Source organism: Delphinapterus leucas, chromosome 6 (genome assembly GCF_059928025.1).
Source record: "Delphinapterus leucas isolate spDelLeu-1000000601 "Yukka" chromosome 6, BTC_Dleu_Yukka2, whole genome shotgun sequence".
NCBI lineage: Eukaryota > Metazoa > Chordata > Mammalia > Artiodactyla > Monodontidae > Delphinapterus > Delphinapterus leucas.
Genome location: NC_143134.1, coordinates 90,879,939 through 90,898,597, shown reverse-complemented (window position 1 = coordinate 90,898,597; position 18,659 = coordinate 90,879,939). Strand labels below are relative to the sequence as shown.

The following is an 18,659-nucleotide window of genomic DNA, read 5'->3' as shown; positions in this document are numbered from 1 at the left end:
TCAGAACAAGTAATATTACCAAGGATAAAGAGGGACATTACAGGGACTTCCCTGGTGGCGCAGTGGTTAAGAATCCACCTGCCATTGCGGGGGACATGGGTTTGATCCCTGATCCGGGAAGATCCCACATGCCACGGAGCAACTAAGCCCGTGCACCACGACTACTGAGCCTGTGCTCTAGAGCCCACCCGTGAGGCACAACTACTGAGCCCACGTGTCACAACTACTAAAGCCCACATGCCTAGAGCCCGCGCTCTGCAACAAAAGAAGCCACCACAATGAGAAGCATGTGCACTGCAACAAATAGTAGCCCCACTCGCAGAAACTAGAGAAAGCCCGCGCGCAGCAATGAAGACCCAAAGCAGCCAAAAATAAATAAATAAAATATAAATAAATTTTTAAAAAAGAGGGACATTACATAATAATTAAGGAATTAATTAATCAGGAAGATATAACAATCCTAAATGTGACTGCATCTAACATTAGAGTTTTAAAATACATGAATGAGAAAACAATAGAGTTATGACTGGAGACTTCAAAACTCTTTTCTCAGTAATTGGTAGATCCAGTAAACAAAAAAATCAGTAAGGATATAGAGGAGCTGAACAACACCATCAACCAAACTGGTCTAATTGATATTTACAGAACACTCCATCCCAACAGTAGCAAAATATACATTCTTTTCAAGAGCTCATGGGACATTGACCAAGATAGAATATATTCTGAGGCTGAAACCAATCCTCAACCAATTTAGAATAATTGAAATTATACAAAGTGTATTCTATGACCAGAACTAAACTAAATTGGGTATCAGTAACAGAAAGATATGTGAACAATCCCTGTGTATTTGCAAATGTAATAACATACTTCTAAATAACCAAGGGTCAAAGAGGAAAGCTCCTCCAAATAACCAGAAAACATTTAAATAAATGAAAATGCAGTATATAAAAAATTGCTGGATGCAGTTAAAGCAATATTTGGAGGGAAATTTACAGCATCATATGCTTATATTAGAAAAAAAGAAACATTCCAAATCAATGATCTAATCTGCTACCTTAAGAAAAAAAGAGAGCAAATTATACCAAAAGGAAGTAGAAGAAAGGAATTAATAAAGATGAGAGCAAAATCAGTACTAGAATGGTGAAACAGATAAGTAATTAAATAGAAAAAAAGTAAAGGAAAAAAATCATGAAACCAAGACTAGCTCTTGAAAACATCAATAAAATTGATAACTTCCAGGTAGATTAATCAAGGGGAAAAAAAGAGAAGACACAAATTACTAATAATGCAATTGAAAAGAGGGCCATAAATACAGATCCTATAGACATTAAAAAGAGAATATTATGAACAATTCATGCCAATGAATCTGGTAACTTGGATGAAATGGACGAATTCACTGAAAGACAATTTCTAAAGCTCACTCAAGAAGAAACAGATAACCTTAATATCCTTAAGAATATTAGAGAAATTAAATTTGTAGTTAGAAACCTTCACACAAGGAAAATTCAAACCCAGATGACTTTATTGGCAAATTCTACCAAACACTTCAGAAGGAATTAATACCACTTCTACACAAACTCTTCCAGAAAGTAGAGAGGAAGGGAACACTTCTGAACTCACTTTATGAGGCCAACATTATGCTGATACCAAAACCAAAGACATTATAAGAAAAGTACAGACCAATATCCCTCATGAACATAAGTGCAAAAAATCCGAACAAAATATTAGTAAATCAAATCCAACAATATGTAAGAGAAATAACACACTATGATTAACTATGGTTTACTCTAGGAATGCAAGGTTGGTTCAACACTCATAAGTCAATCAATGTAACTGACTATATCAACAGACTAAAGTTGAAAAACCACATGATATCAATAGGTGAAGAAAAGACATTTGACAAAGTTAAAAATCATTTATTTTAATAACTCTCAGAAAATAAGAATAGACGTGAACCTCCTTAACCTGATAAAGAGTATCTGTGAAAAACCCTCAGCTAACATCACATGTAATAGTGAAAGAATGAATGCTTTCTGCTTAAGAATGGGAACAGGGCAAGAATGTCCATTCTCTTCACTGCTATTCATTACCACACTAGAGGTCCTAGCTGGTGCAATCAGACTGATTTCAAAACTTACCATAACAGTATATTAGTCAAAATAGTGTGGCATTGACAAAAGGACAATCACATCAATGGAACAGAATATATAGTCCAGAAATAGACCCACACATAAATGGTCAACTGATTTTTGACAAAGATAGCAAGGAAATTCAATGGAGAAAGTTCAACAAACAGTGCTGGAACACTATTCATCCATACACAAAAAATGAATCTCATACCAGACACAAAAATTAAATTGAAATGAATCATTTAGGTCCTAAATGACAAAGTTAATACTGTAAAACTTCTAGAGAAAACAGGAATAAATCTTTGTGACCTTGGGATAGGCAAACAACTTTTAGAGCCATGATGAACAAACCCAACAAATTGGATCTCATCAAAATTTAAAACTTCTGCTCTTCTAAAGGCTGTTAAGAAAATGAAAAGACAAGCCACAGACTAAGGGAAAATATTTTCATAGCATACCTGGTAAAGGACTGGTAACTAGAATATATAAACAATACTCACTAGTAGTTCATCCCCTTTTATTGATAAGTAGTATTCCACTGTATGGATATACCACAATTTGTTTATCCATTCAAATGTTGATAGACATGTGGGGTGCTTCCAGCTTTGGGGTATTAAAAATAAAGCTGCTTTCCACTATGGAAAACAGTATTGAGGTTCCTCAGAAAACTAAAAATAGAGTTACCATATGATCCAGAAATCCCACTCCTGGGCATATAACAAGACAAAACTATAATTCAAAAAGATACATGCACCCCTATGTTCATACCAGCACTATTCACAATAGTCAAGACATGGAAACAACCTAAATGTCCACTGACAGATGAATGGATAAAGAAGATGTGGTACATACATAAAATGGACTACTACTCAGCCATAAAAAAGAATGAAATAATGCCATTTGCAGCAACATGGATGCAACTAGAGATGATCATACTAGGTGAAGTAAGTCAGAAAGAGAAACACAAATACCATACGATATCACTTACATGTGGAATCTAAAATACGGCTCAAATGAACCTATCTACCAAACAGAAAAAAACTCACAGTCATAGAGAACAGACTTGTGGTTGACAAGGGGGAGGAAAGGAGAGAGAGGGATGGACTGGGAGTTTGTGGTTAGTAGATGCAAACTATTACATTTAGAATGGATAAACAACAAGGTCCTACTGTATAGCACAGGGAACCATATCCAGTCTCCTGGGATAAACCATAATGGAAAAGAATATAAAAAAAAAGAATGTATATATGTGTATAACTGAGTCACTCTGCTGTCCAGTAGAAATTAGTACAACATTCTAAATCAACTATACTTCAATAAAAAATAAATGAAGCTGCTCTGCAAAGATATATATTTTTCTTTCTCGTGTAAATTCTGAGAATTGGACTATCTGAAGATTTAATACCCATAATAACTATGGAAGGAAAGTATTATTCTCATTCTGTAAATAAGAAAACCAAAGCTCAGAGATGTTAAATAACCAACATATCACAGGATGTATGGAAGCCAGGATTTTAGTCCTGGTCTGTTTGATGCCAAAGACCACATTCTTTCTATCATATTACCCTGACTGGTACTGAAAAAAATAAAAGACAAAACCCTGAAGAATTAACAACAGGAGACAAGACAATCAAGAAAGACAGTAAAGCAAACTGAAGAGAAGAAAAAAAAACAGTCCTGTGAAATGAACAGTAGACTCAGCCTACTCAAAGGTATGGTATGGATCCCAAGTCAACGAGACAACTGGAGACAGGCACTCTAAAGACTAAAAATTCATGGCAGAGAAAGACAACAGCTATAGAGTCTGAGCACCTGCATTACTCCTGATGTCCATCTACATTTTGAGTATACTGGTGAGAAGGAAAGAGAGGCTGGCTTTGGGACCTATATTTCAAGGTTGCCAGATGTTAAAACTGAAGTATGAACTTTGGCTCTTAAATAGTAAACTCCTGATTACAAGAGAAATGCTTTGATTTACAATGGTTCATGATTCAAAGATCACTGAACTTTTGGTATACAGTTATTTCCTCAAGTAAGAAAAACCACAAAGCGAGCTGGCTGGCCAAGTTTTAATTTGCAAGAGGAGAAACTAAAGGATCACTTGCTAACTTCCTAGTACCAAGCCTTCTCAACTTTCTCTCTTAGACCTCCACCTTTCCTACCTATCTATCTACTCTCTTCTTTCCTTCAAACCCAATCCCTCCCACCTACTCATCTAGAGCTCCTCTGAGTAAAACTGGCCTTTACCTCTTTGTATATCTGCATATCTAAGTGGGCCCTGACTATGAATTATATACACATTATTTGTAGGTATAAAGTCAGGTGGTCAGTGCCCATGTGGGAATATACCCTCTTGGGTGTGAGCAGTGTACCAGGATCAAACTAGACTATTTAGCATATCTGGCCCCTCCCTAGTCAGAACAACTTTAAATTCCCCTGCCACGGTTTCAGTATGAAGGACATACCCATCACCTTCTCTACTGCCTCCTCCTTCCCTTCTTTTTGGAAAGAGCATCTGTTCCATTGTTACCTTCCCACTGTGGTCTACTTTTCCCCAGCTACTTAGGGGGTAGACAAGCAACCACTAATTTATGGGGGAAAAAATCTCTAATAAATGCATTCTACTCAATAATGGAAATTCTATGATTAAAATATAACAGAACTCCAATATGATACTGGCTTGAAAAGACAGTTCTAACCCCATCCTAGAAGCTAGCCAGAGGCTTGTTTTACAGGTCGCCCTGTATGAAAGACTCCTGGTCCCTCCATCCTAAGGAGAGCAATTTCAGGCCACTTTCTCTGAAATGTTCCCCTCTATCTTCCTTATTTCTGTTCTGAAACAGCTGTCATCAGGGATCTCCCAAACACAGCACTTAACACATTTTGGGGAGGGAGAAGGTCATACACCCACATATACAGCTTGTCTAATTGCCACAGAATACAGTAAAAGCTGTAAGGCTTTGCCCAGTGCTTGCTTCCTTAATCCCACCCTCTTTGAATGTGTCTTCTTCTTTGGGGAACTAGACTCTGCCAAGATACAGTAGTCTTACGGCCTCTATCCTGATTATCCTATCCTCCTACCCCAAGACTATCAGGTAGGCTTCATGCAGATAAAAGGTATGTATTTACAGTGACCAACTGATGATAATGTTAAATAAAAAAACAGTGCTAATCTGTGTGGCACACAAGTGCTCATCCTTACTTTTCACTTTTCTCACCCTCCCTAATCTCATGTTTGCCTATCTTCGTTTCTTGGCAACTGTTAGACTAATTTTTCTAAGTTAGACTTCCCAACCTGACCTGAGAGAGGCTCCTGCCACACACATAACCTCCTAGTTTCACTCTCTTAGATGCACATATTATCATAGTTAAAATCCACAGTTACGACCAAGGAAGTTTAATGTTTCTTTCAAGAGTAAAGATACTGACAACTAGTAGATGATACCTTGATTCTGACTTTATTTGGGGGAGAGATGGGGGATTGCGGAAGGCTGTGCACACACCTCCTCTTCCTGCTTGTGTTCCCCAAGTTCAATACCACTACGCAAAGAGCACTTCTTTCCCTGGGACAAATCCCTTCTCCCCAGCCTTCTTCTTATCTGTAAGATGAAGGGATTTGGTCTTAGTGGTTCTCCATCCCCCAACCACTAAGTGACACATGAAGATGGACAGGCTCAGTTCACGGTTCCCCCACTCCTCACCACCTGCATGGTGATCACCCTAGTCCACGCCAACATTTGTTGCCTGGATTGAGGCAACTGCCTCTGTGCTGGTCTCTCTGCTTCCACTTCACAGATAATCTGTTCTTCACATCACAGCCAGAGTGATCCTTTTAAATCATAAATCCCATCACGTCATTCCTCTGCTCAAAACCCTCCAAGGGCTTCCTGTCTTACTCAGACTAAAGGCCAAAGTCTTCCGAGGGGCCAAAAGGGCCCTACACAATCTGCACCCAGCCCACTTCTCTGACCTCAACTCCTCCCCTTTTCTCTCACTCACTCCACTCCACACTGCTTTTCTTTCTGCACTTGCCAGTCCCTCTGCCCCAGGGTAGACACAGCTCATTGCCTCACCTCCTTCAGGTATTTGCTCAAATGTCACCTTCTCAGTACAGCCTTCCCTGGTCACCCTATTCAAAACCAGAACTGTTATGCCGGCTGCCCAGTACTCCCTTTACCCTTCCCCTGCCTTATTTTACTCCGTAGCACTTATGCCATCCAATATTCTTTATTTTACTGTCTGTCTCCCTGACTTGCAATGTAAGCTCCATGAAAGCAGGGATTTTGGTGGGTTTTGTTCACTGCTGAATCCCTAGTGCCCAGCCCACAACAAGAGCTCAATACATATTGAGTGAATGAATGAGAAATTCTCCATATAACTAACACCACTCCTTTTCTCTCCTACTCACTAAAATAATAGTGTAGTGCATGTGAGCAGTTAAAGGAATAATCTTAAATTTAAGTTATTAAAAATTATTTGCAAATTTTAATGATTGTTGTAAACTGATTGAGACAGCCAATTATGTCACCAAGCTGTGATTGAGATTCATCACACAGTTTATTTCTGGGCCTTTCCACTCTGAGCCAGAGTTCTCAATGAGCAGGCTCAGGTCTGGGCCATAGCATTACTGCAAAAAGTCCACACATCCCGATGTGTAAGCAAGCACTGCTTGAACACTGGTAAGTGTCTCATACTTACATGTATTCCTGCTTTTCAAACAGTGTGCAGATACTGTTGAGAGTCACAAACACGATATTGAATTTACAACAGCTTTTGGTAGTTATATATTTTATCAACCAACGGATATTAGAAGTACAACTACTCATGTGTGAAGTTTCACAAAGTTTTTTTAAAAATTAGAAAAAAGAACCTGATACTTGAGGAGACTGGGAAGCAACGCTTGACCACATGGCTACAATCTGAATTAAGCATCCCTCTCCCTCCCCTTTTTTAAGTATGCTATTTTCATGGAATACTATAATTCTCTATTTGTATACAACTTTTTGGAGGGAAGGGCAGTCCCCGGACTATAGGACTGAGGATCTCAAAGATGGTGAGAAACAGGTAAGTGCAGTAAAACCTCGAAGAGTAAATGTGGTTGTACATCTTGTTTAGATGTATGTCTTGTTCTCATGTTTGTCAATTTCTTCCAGCCCAGTTTGCAATTCCAACATTAGCAATATCACTTCAGGCACTGAACAAAAACAATGTTACAACTAAAGCTTAAAAAACTTACTTTTTCTAATTTTGTTAATTCCTTGGTTATCATGGCATTTTTTGAGGTTTTCTGAAGATGGCAATTATACTCAAGAACTTTTGGAAACAGTATGCATATAAGAATACTTTCTTCTAACTATAAAAATCAAGTTTATTATCTTGGATGTCATCCACTAGAAGCACAAAAGGAAGCTTATCATGGGAATTTCAACTATTAGTGAAGTGCCTCAATGGCAACTCCTCCAAAGTGGCTTCCAAAATTCTTTTTCTTTTTTTAACATCTTTATTAATGGAGTATAATTGCTTTACAGTGTTGTGTTAGTTTCGGCTGTATAACAAAGTGAATCAGCTATATGCATATGTATATCCCTATATCCTCTCCCTCCCACCCTCCTTATCCCACCCCTCCAGGCGATCACAAAGCACAGAGCTGATCTCCCTGTGCTATGCGGCTGCTTCCCACTAGCTATCTATCTTACATTTGATAGTGTATATATGTCCATGCCACTCTCTCACTTCGTCCCAGCTTACCCTTCCCCCTCCCCATATCCTCAAGTCCATTCTCTAGTAGGTCTGTGTCTTTATTACTGTCTTACCCCTAGGCTCTTCATGACATTTTTTTTTCTTAAATTCCATATATATGTGTTAGCATACGGTATTTGTCTCTCTCTTTCTGACTTACTTCACTCTGTATGACAGACTCTAGGTCTATCCACCTCATTACAAATGGCTCAATTTCGTTTCTTTTTATGGCTGAGTAATATTCCATTGTATATACGTGCCACATCTTCTTTATCCATTCGTCTGTCGATGGACACTTAGGTTGCTTCCATGTCCTGGCTATTGTAAATAGTGCTGCAATGAACCTTGTGGTACATGACTCTTTTTGAATTACAGTTTTCTCAGGGTATATGCCCAGTAGTGGGATTGCTGGGTCATATGGTAATTCTATTTTTAGTTTTTTAAGGAACCTCCATACTGTTCTCCATAGTGGCTGTATCAATTTACATCCCCACCAACAGTGCAGAAGGGTTCCCTTTTCTCCACATTCTCTCCAGCATTTATTGTTTGTAGATCTTTTGATGATGTGTGGCTCCCAAATTTCTTAAGTTGCCATTTTGATCTTTCAACTTTCCTACTTATTTCTACTCTCTAAAAGCGTTGTGATAAATACAATTTAGAGTTTAAGAGAATTCAAAGTCGTACTTTTATTTTGAGAATGTTATGTAAGCCCTGGTGACCGTAAGTTACGTGAGGTTGGGAGAAATAAAGTTGGTCATCTCTTTAAATTCAGGTTAAAATTCTTAAGGGTTTCCCTAGATAATAAAGAGGAAGCTTGAGCTGAATAAGAATCCTCTGCTTGAGCAGAGTAAAGTGGAGGTGAGTCTGGGGAATTATTTAATCAGAGTATTTTAATCTCAAAAACTGACCAAGGTCAGCAAGCAAAGACCCCAGTCAAGGAGGAAGAAACTGGCCACGAGGATCACAACAGATTGCACTTGACTTTCATGTCCTTCCTCTCACTCTTTTTCTCCTCCTTTCCTTGCCTCTCTTTCTGAATGACAAGTGTCAAAAATAGAGTTATATGTGCTTACCACAATACTTGACATTCGGTAGTTACATTTTCCTAGAAACATGGTATGGATGGCAAACTACCTATGAATACCTGCATTACACGGCTAAGAGTGCAATAATACAGACAGTGGTGTACTGGAGAAATTTTTAGTACAGCATCAAATTTGAAATATTAGCGTTTTCCCAGGTTTTCTTACTTGCCTCATGAACATACTTGACCTGGCAAGCTTAGTAAGAAAGCTACCAGATCTGCTCCAAGATTTCGCACTTAACTAGTAGGCAAAAGCCTCTTAACTGCCATGTCCCACAATGTCCCTGGACATTGTAAAACAGCACAGGACAGGACAGTGGGCCCGACCTCAGAGTAGGGAGCCGAGAGAGAAGCGCGGAATGCTAGTAGGCACCTTCACACCATCTCCTCCAAACTGTTTAGTCTAAAAATGAGGAAAGGGCTTCCCTGGTGGCGCAGTGGTTGAGAGTCCACCTGCCGATGCAGGGGACACGGGTTCATGCCCCAGTCCGGGAAGATCCCACATGCCACGGAGCGGCTGGGCCTGTGAGCCATGGCCGCTGAGCCTGTGCGTCCGGAGCCTGTGCTCCGCAACGGGAGAGGCCACAACAGTAAGAGGCCCACGTACCGCAAAAATAAATAAATAAATAAAAGTAAAAAAAATTTTTTTAAAAATGAGGAAACTGAGGTCCAGGGTAATTATTCCAGGCCTCACATATTTTTATGGCCAGACCCACAACAAGAACCCAGGTCTTCTGGCTCCCAAAAATGGGGCATCCTTTCAGACAGCTGCTCCAAATGTACAGAGTTGGCTTCTGAAAGTAAATCTGACTTGGGGAATACGGAGAACAACCCTGGGGCATATTTAGTGATTAGCCCTTAAAGTGGCATGAAATGGGGATTGCCACATTCTGATTTAAGGGTGTGGCACCCAAATCCAAAATACTTGCCAACTGCTGCAAAAATTCAATCCTTTTATACTGTTCCTTTTCTATTTTGCTATACAATTAATCTTGAATATCCTGAAATACTAACAATGTGCAAGAAGTGGGGCAAGGAGTAGGGGAAGGTAATGACAACCTTTAGGAAAGCAAGGTTTAAACAATGTAAATAGCCTAAAATAATTCTCACTTTCAAAACTGTATTTGTAAATTCACAACTTTTCTCTCTAATACACCTAAAAATGGTCCCGGGAGAGTCTTATTCTGAAGAAGCAGGTTTTGGTGTCCTCTGGATACCTGCCTTTACCATTACCATTGTTTGCATGTGATCTGCTTCCTGTAGCTGCAGTTTCCTCAATCCTGCTGCCCAAAGACCTTTAGCCAAGCTGGTCTCACTCCCGTATATGCTCTCTCCTCTCAGTTCCTCTTTTCTCAACTATTTCCAACTGTACTATTTGGCTCATTTTCCTCATTGCATTTTTTTGTGTGTCATAAATTTGACTTGAAGAGTGGCACTAAACCCACAAATAAATCTGAAGAATCATTAGGGTAAAGTGAAATCACCAAGCAATCTCTTACCTTCTTTAGTCAGCTACTCAATTTTTAGTATTTCCTTAGGGCACATACTTCTGGTAAATGGCTGCCTTCTTCCATGAAGACACTATTTTAGCAACAAGCCAGGCCCTTAAAATTCAGAATGTCTGTGCTGAAAAGATTTTAGGCATCATCTAGTCTATCCCAAACCCCTTATTACAAATAAATAAACTGAGCCTAAGAGAGGGAAGGTTTTTGTCTAAGACTCTTCCAAGGTGATTTCTCATCTTGCAACAGTTTAACATGCTATCTTTTATTTCCAATTATAGTCTATTTATTACTACCTTAATTACTCCTTTACCAACTCTTCTTAAAAAGACAGTTGGGACTTCCCTGGTGGCGCAGTGGTTAAGAATCCGCCTGCCAATGCAGGGGACACGGGTTTGATCCCTGGTCCGGGAAGATCTCACAGGCTGCGGAGTAACTAAGCCCGTGCGCCACAACTGCTGAGCCTGTGGTCTAGAGCCTGTGAGCCACTACCGAGCCCAAGTGTCACAACTACTGAAGCCTGCATGCCTAGAGCCCGTGCTCCACAACAAGAGAAGCCACTGCAATGAGAAGCCCGTGTAACACAACGAAGAGTAGCTCCCGCTCACCACAACTAGAGAAAGCCCATGCACAGCCAAAAATAAAATTTATTAATTTTTTAAAATCCTGTTTAAAAAAAAAAATAAAGATAGTAATTAATGCCCTCAAGTGGTGATATACTCCCTCAGGGTATCTTTAGAGAGCAGTTTTCTTTTTTTAATTATTGCAATTTCAACCTCCAAATTATACATGCATTACTAATTATGTAGTATGAATAATATAGGCTTTCCATAAACCTACATACTGGAGAAAGCTCTGAGATCCTAAGTGGCTTAGTTAGGAGTTTGGGTCTTAATCCCAGTCTGCTTCTCATTAGCTATGACCCTTTGAGCAAGTCACTTCAGGTCGCTTTTTTCATATGGAAGATAAGGAGGATGGGCAAGATCCATGGTTCTCAACTTTCCCTGGAGTCCTTCAAGTGCTGAAACGGGGGTCCAAAGACCTAACGGAAATCATGGGTTTGCTTCCTCCTGACAAAGCTGCATAGCTAAAATATCGAGTTTGCTTTGGGGTCACACTGAGTATCTTGTGCCGATGAGAAGCTCTAACTGCCATATATCCTCACACACATTTTCAGCTCAAAACGACAAATTATCAATACTTTTAGCTTGTTTGAAAGACATTTTTTAAAAATTGGCCCAATGAGGAAATATTGAAAAGAATGAAGCTTTCGAAAGCATAAGGGTGGGAACAGAGGGAGGAGAAAGTCGGTTTTGCATAAAGAAAAACCAATTCACATAAATATGAAATTAGATTTCACTCCAGGCACCAAGGAACTTCTGTCCTCTCTGTATTTATGTGTTGACCCCGAAAGTGCCCAGAGGCAAAGAACTCACTCTACGTCAAATCTCATTCTTAGGAATAGCACTTGATCAAACACAGAGCAGGCACTTAGAGTTGGATTATAAAGTATTTTTCCTTTACGTTCATATTAGGTCTCCAACTAGATTATATTGCACAGAGAACTTCTGAGAGGTTCTTCAAGGAGTTTAAATCTCTTGGTACAAAATACAATAGTTCATTCAGCCATGTTCAGTCAGTTCACTTAAAAGGGCATTAGCAGAGATTACATTTCATTTCCAATCTACAGGGACTGAAATCCGAAGGAACCACCAACTGCTGCTTCAGAGTTCACTGTGTTTAACTAGCAAAGAGGGGGGCTGTGGGCTGGCAAAGGGCCCTGGACTGGGGCACAGGAGACGTGGGTTCTAAACCAGCTGGCCCCAGAGCAATTCCCTACCCCCGGCACGGTCCTGTGCATGTAACTGATGCTCCATGAATATCAGTTGAATGGAACTGCAAAAATCTCCACCATGTGCCAATTTATATTATATAGAGCACTTAAAGATGTGTCCCTGCATCCAAGAAACTGAAACCCAATTATGTAAAATACGGCAAGTTTGGTGGAAGGAAGAGAGTTAACACTTCTTGACTATTATTATGAGCCAAAGGAATTACAGTAGTTATCTCACAAAAGGCTTGCAGAGTAAATTAAATATTTCCAGTTGATAAAGAGAAAACCAGGCTCAACGAAAGTATGTAATTTGTTCAAGATCACACAATTAGCAAGTGGAGAAGCCCAGATTCCAACCCAAATCTGCAAAGCCCACGCTATTTGCAGTATGCAACACCTATACATCAAAGCGGCCGGGACTTGGGTCTAAGTTCCACCTCTGGCTTTAAGTTGTATATCACTAGGCAGGGCACTTTTCTGCAGTTTTTCCACCTACACGAAAGGGGCGGGGGGGGGGGTGGGGTGGAGGATAGGGATGGGGGGGTGGAGGATAGGGATGGAGGGATGACACAGCTCAGTGATGTTTTTGTTTTGTAGAGCGGCTTTCATAATCCTTTTGGGCCAAGACTTTTTCTAATATAGCTATTTCCCTTTCCGGTTCTTTGTAATTGTTTGGGAGTGAGTGGTGCCCTTGGTTATGTATGGAAATGTATTGTACCTACTCACTCAAGGGGATCGGAGCAGAACAGTTGTGCCGGCTCCAAGTCCCCTCCCATTAAATTGAGGCTGAGAACCTGACACTATTGGGGAACACGGTGAAAGTTAAGATAACTCACTCATGGATTCATATTTCCCTCCTAACTTGGAGCGCTGTACCCACCCGGGGCTCAGATGCTCACGGTTTGAGAGAAACGGATAGTATTTGTGTCCTGCACTGCTTCAGCGGCCCGCAGGGGCGGGTCTGTAAAGAGAGGAACTTAAAAGCTCACGGTGTGGGAGTTCAAACAGCCAGGGGGCTCGCATGTCCCTTGCTGCGGGCGGGCAGCTGGCGTCCGCCCGCCGGTACCGGGATCCACTTCCTGGTCAGCACCTCCCACCCCAGGTCCACACACCCGCCCTCCCCCTGCTGCACTGCCCCCACTGCACTGAGTTTCCCAGGCGGCAGGGGTCCGTCCGACTCCCAGGTGAACCCCAGACGGTCCCATCAGAGATTTAAAACACAACGCTCTGGAACGCCAACTCCCCTGGCGCCCAGCCCGCTTTCCGGGGTGGGGACCAGGGCATCCTCTGCGGCTGCTGGGAAAAGGCCCCGGGTCCGTTCGAGTCCCGCTTGGGCCACTGTCCCTCTTAGTCACCCAGGTGCGCCGCGCCCGCCCGAAACCTCGTCCGCCCTCGCCTGGCACCTGTCGTTCCCGCAGCCAGCAGGACCTGCTCTCACCTTGTTCTGCGGGCCCGCGGCCCGTCCCCGCGCCTCTGGGCCCGGCTCCCACCGCCGTCTCCGCCAGGGCTACAGCCGCGGCCGCCGCCCACTTTCGGTTTCCCCGCACGGCTGAAACAGCCGCCGCGCCTCAGGAATCACCTCAAACCCCCGCCCCGCCCTGCTCGGCCCCGCCCCGCTCCGCCCCGCCCCAAGGGCAGACTGGCCTCGGCTCTGCGCACGCGCGGGCACCCCGGCGGCGTCGGCCCACGCCGGCGTCCGCGCGTGGGAAGGGAAACCGACGCCGCCTAGCGGTTTCTGCGCGTGCCCACGCATTAGCGGAAGGCGACTGCGGGGCGGGAGCAGGAGCGCCTCCTCGTGGACAACGCAAGGATCGGCGGGCCGGGAGGGTCCGGGCCGCAGCCGTCTTTATTAGCACTTACGCGCTCTTGCTATTACGTTTCACTCGTCAGAAGTTTCATTCAGTTCTTGCTTATTCTTTTCTTCAATTCTGGGGCCGTTATTTTTTATTCTCCTAGATACCCACCTGGTCCGCTCATTTCCTTTAGGTCTGTTCTCAAGCGTCACCCTTGGGAGGAGGGTGGCCACAATCTCAAAAATGTCAGTCTCCTTCCCTGACATTCCCTGTCCCCCTTCTCAGCTTTCTCTCTCCTTGGCACCTGTCTAGCACACTATATGTGTTTTACTTATCTTTTCATTGTTTACTGCCCTCCTCAAATTAAAGCTCTGTGAGCTCAGGGATCTTTGTTTTGTTCCCCAATCTATTCCCAGAGCCTAGGATAGTCCCAGGCACATGATAGGCTGACATAAACATTTGTCAAATACATTCATTCATTCACTCATTCCTTATAAAATTATTGAACACCTACTATTTAGTCACATATTTCTTCTGTACATTAATTCTACCAATATTTATTGGGCATATTGGTTTGTATCCCTTAAACCAACAGCGAACACTTCTCTACGTTCATTCTATATGCATTTACGGAGGGCCTGCTATTTACTCAAACAGTATCTTTCACAGCTTTATTAAGGTATAATTGACATACTATAAACTGCACATATTTAAAATGTACGGTATGATGTTTTGATATATGTATACAGCTGTGAAACTATCACTTCCATAAAAATAATGAACATATCCATCACCCCAAAAAAGCCTCCCCATGCACCTTCATAATCCTCACCCTATGTGCCTCACTGTCCCTTGCCCTCCCAACTGCTGGTTTGCTTTCTGTTGCTATAGATTAGTTTGCTGTTTCTAGAATTTTATATGAATGGAATCATACATACTGGCTGTCTTTTTGCTGGGGTGGGAGGGTATGCAACTTCTTTCACTCAGCAGAAGCATGTTGAGATTCATCCATGTTGTTGTGTGCACCAATAGTTTGTCTTTTTATTGCTGAGTAGTATTCCATTGTATAGATGTACTACACCTACCATATGACCCAGCAATTCTATTGCCACGGTTTACCTAAGGGAAATGAAAGCGTATGTCCACACAATGACCTGGACAAGAATATTCATAGCAGCTTTGTTTGTAATAGCCAAAAAATGAAAACAACACAAGTGTCCATCAGTAGGTGAATGGACATTTGTATATATGTATATACAACCAGTATGTACTGAACGGCTGCTGTTAAGTAACAGAATTCTGTGCTTGCAGAGCTTCTGATTCAGTGAAAAGAGGCAGTGGGCAATGAAGAGGGAGACTGGAAGTAGATTATGGAAGGCCTGATAGCCCATGCTCAGGAGTTCGGGCTTTTTCTCAAAAGCAATGGGAAACTGTTCAAAGTCTTCTCTGAACACTGTTTGCTCTCTTTTATACCCCTTATCTAGTCCCTGACAAAGTCTGCTGAAATATCTCTCCCTGGCACTTCTTTCCATCCCCAGTGCTGTATTTCAGTCTATTTCAGATCTCTTCCTTCTCTCCCCTCCAGTCTGCTCCAAACACTGCAGTGGATTTAATAGACCTAAAATACAACCAGACACAATTTGGACTCTGCAGTGCTCATAACATCCCCTGGCTCCACATTTAAGATGGGAAAGATGTAAAAAGCAGCTCCCAATTGAAAGAGTGCCAGTTGGAGTAGGAAATTAGGATAAACTCCAGAGTCCAATATGTAAAATAAATCATAAAATGATATGTGTTGACCCCAAGTCTGAGATCCTTTATCCTTGCAAAAAAGAGTTCCATGTTTGGACTGTCCTACATATAAAGAAAAATGATGCTCTGCAGCTAGTTTTTAAAAAAAAGTCAGCTGTATTGGTGAATAATTTACATATAATACATATTTTAAATGTACAGTTTGATGAATTTTGACAAGTGTATTCAGACATGTGACCATCACCACAATCAAGATATTGAACAAGTTCACCATTTCAAAAAAATTCCTTGTGCCCCTTTACAGTTAATTTCCTCCTCCTACCTCCAGCCCCTGGCAGCCACTGATCTATGTCACTATAGCTTTGCCTTTTCTAGAATGTCATATAAATGGAATCATACAGTTTGTAGTCTTTTTGTGTCTGGCTTCTTTCCCTTGGCATAATGCTTTCGAGAATCACCAGGTTGTAAACATATATCAGTAGTCTGTTCCTTTTTATTGCTGTATAGATATGTCACAATGTGTTTATCCATTCACATTTGATATACCTTTGTGTTGTTTCCAGTTTGGGGCTGTTATGAATAACACTGCTTTACCAGTCACATGCAGGTCTTTGTGTGGTCATGTGCTTTTCTTGCATAAAGACTTAGGAATAGAATTGCTAGCTGTAGGATAAAGTGTATGTCTGACTTTACAAGAAACTGTCAAATTATTTTCTAAAGTGACTACATCATTTTGGGCTCCCCTTCTTCTACCTTCCTGCAATGTATGAGAATTCCAGTTGTTCCAAATCCTCTCCAATACTTGGAATTGTCAGACTTTTTAATTTTAGCCATGCCAGTGGATCTGTAAAGATATCACATTGAGATTTTAATTTGCATTTCCCCATAACTAATGATATTGAGCATCTTTTCATGTGTTTATTGCCCCTTCAGATATGTTCTTGGGTGAAGTGTCCATTCTGGCAGGTAGATTTTTGGCTGACACATATCAGGAGGTTCTCAGAAGTCCTTGGGTAGCTGACATAGCAAGGACAGGCTACGAAGTTGTTTTTATTTTCTTTGGGAATGGTCCAAGACCCAGGGAGCTCAAAAATTAATTCCCATGCCCTGGATATAATTGGATTTCAGGGGAATTAAGGGACATCAGAGATGACACAAATTGGCTACTCTTTAAACACAATGGTTCTTACCATTTTGTGGGGAAGGGAGTCAGAGTATGTGAAAGCAACAGATAGATACAAAATTTGGCACATGATTTCAGAGAAGGTTTCAGTAGACTGAAGTCCTACTATGAACCCCTGTTAAAAACTTCCTTAGATGAAGGCATATGTCATGAGGCCGTAAAGCAGAATTTTCAGAATGGACAAGACTCAGGTGGAAGGCATTCTCTCTCAGCAAAAGCTCAAGCTTATCCCTGGAAGACAGGAGTGGGGGCCAGGAGCATCTGGGTCACTCTTTCAGGAAAGGCAGGCACCCTTCCCATCCCCAAGGGCTGTCAAGAGGTCCTTAATGATCTGCTCAGGTGGCTTTCAGGGGTAGGCAAGGCGGATAGTAGGGGGATCAAGAACAGCTGGCCAGTAGGCAGCAGGCTGGCAAGCATTCTGTGCCCATCCAGATACTTCCCAAGAGAGGTTATCATAGAAAGGGCATGCCCAGCTGTGAGGCCCAAGCATGAGGAAGGAAGATGGATTTGTTGCCAGTTTATCCTGGGCTGAGAAAGGAGGAAATATTTCAAGTGTGAAACCTTCATCTAAAGCCCTTCAAGTATTTTTATCCACACTTGGGGAGACCGTTCATTTGGAGAGAGCCACCACATTGGACACAAACACCAAAACACCTGTAAAAAGCAGACAGAGCCAGAGCTGTTGGTTGAGTTGAATCTCTGTCCCGCCCTCCCCTCCTTCTCTCAGTTCAGCAAACACCATTTAGAATTAAGGGGAAATAGCAACAACGTTCCAAGAATATACCTGTGGCTCACTTTGTTTTTATCTCACCTGATGGGTGTTTTGGTGTTTGCAATAGAGCCCAAGAAAGAGACACACCTCATCCTCCCTCTCAGAGCCTCTCTGACTTCACAGCTGCCATAGGTAGCTCTCCCACCCTCCAAAATTTAGAGAGGCAATTTTAGACACCTCTGGTTGCCCTCATCTCACTTCCCATCTGATTTTGCCTGTATCTTCTCTATAATGCCTCCAAAAAGAAGACCAAACCCAAAACTCTCATTTCTATCACTTTATGTACAACAAAATGAGCCCCCCGGACTTGGCTGTGGTATTATTCAGTGTCTTATGTAATTCCTTTCCCGGGAAATCTTCCTTGAAGTCCCCACCTGAAAGTGGGTCTGTGGCTAAGCTCCTGGAGCCCCTTATTTATCCCTCAAACTTGTTTGCAGTGGAGGAGGATGTAGGAAGTGATTCTATGTCTTATCTCCCTGTGAACAACTTGAAAAGATTTTATTTGTCTTTTTACCCTGAGTTATTTAAATGCAAATAATTTTAGTAATAACAATTTTAACTCCTTCTTGAAGCTAGACAACATGTTCAAAGGTACGTATGTGGATGAAGTCCAGCCTCCTGGGGATTTTTGCTTACATAAAAGGTCAGGAAAAATAGATCCATGACAAAAGGAATCTTTGGACAGATCTACTTTTGGTGAATCATTGACACCATGATCACTCCCTCTCCCATCAGCTATTGCCTCATGAACAAAATGTAGAGAAATTTCTAGACAATTGCATTCGTTTTAACTGAGTAAGGAAAAACAAAATAAAACAAAACAAAAAACAAGCAACAGAGATTCTGGGAATCCTGCTAAAATCCAGGCCCT

General features: G+C 41.6%; 1 protein-coding gene across 2 annotated transcripts in view; it reads right to left on the bottom strand.

Moving 5' to 3' along the window:
* TDRD7 (tudor domain containing 7) overlaps nucleotides 1-13,846 on the bottom strand; it is an 89,340-nt gene extending 75,494 nt beyond the window's left edge. The window contains exon 1 of one of the 2 annotated variants that reach the window (XM_089912545.1): nucleotides 13,727-13,846. The gene's annotated coding sequence lies outside the window, so the exon portion shown is untranslated. The remainder of the gene's footprint in view (nucleotides 1-13,726) is intronic. The other variant, XM_089912543.1, reaches the window with a different exon arrangement.
* Between the last annotated feature and the right edge of the window lie 4,813 nt (nucleotides 13,847-18,659).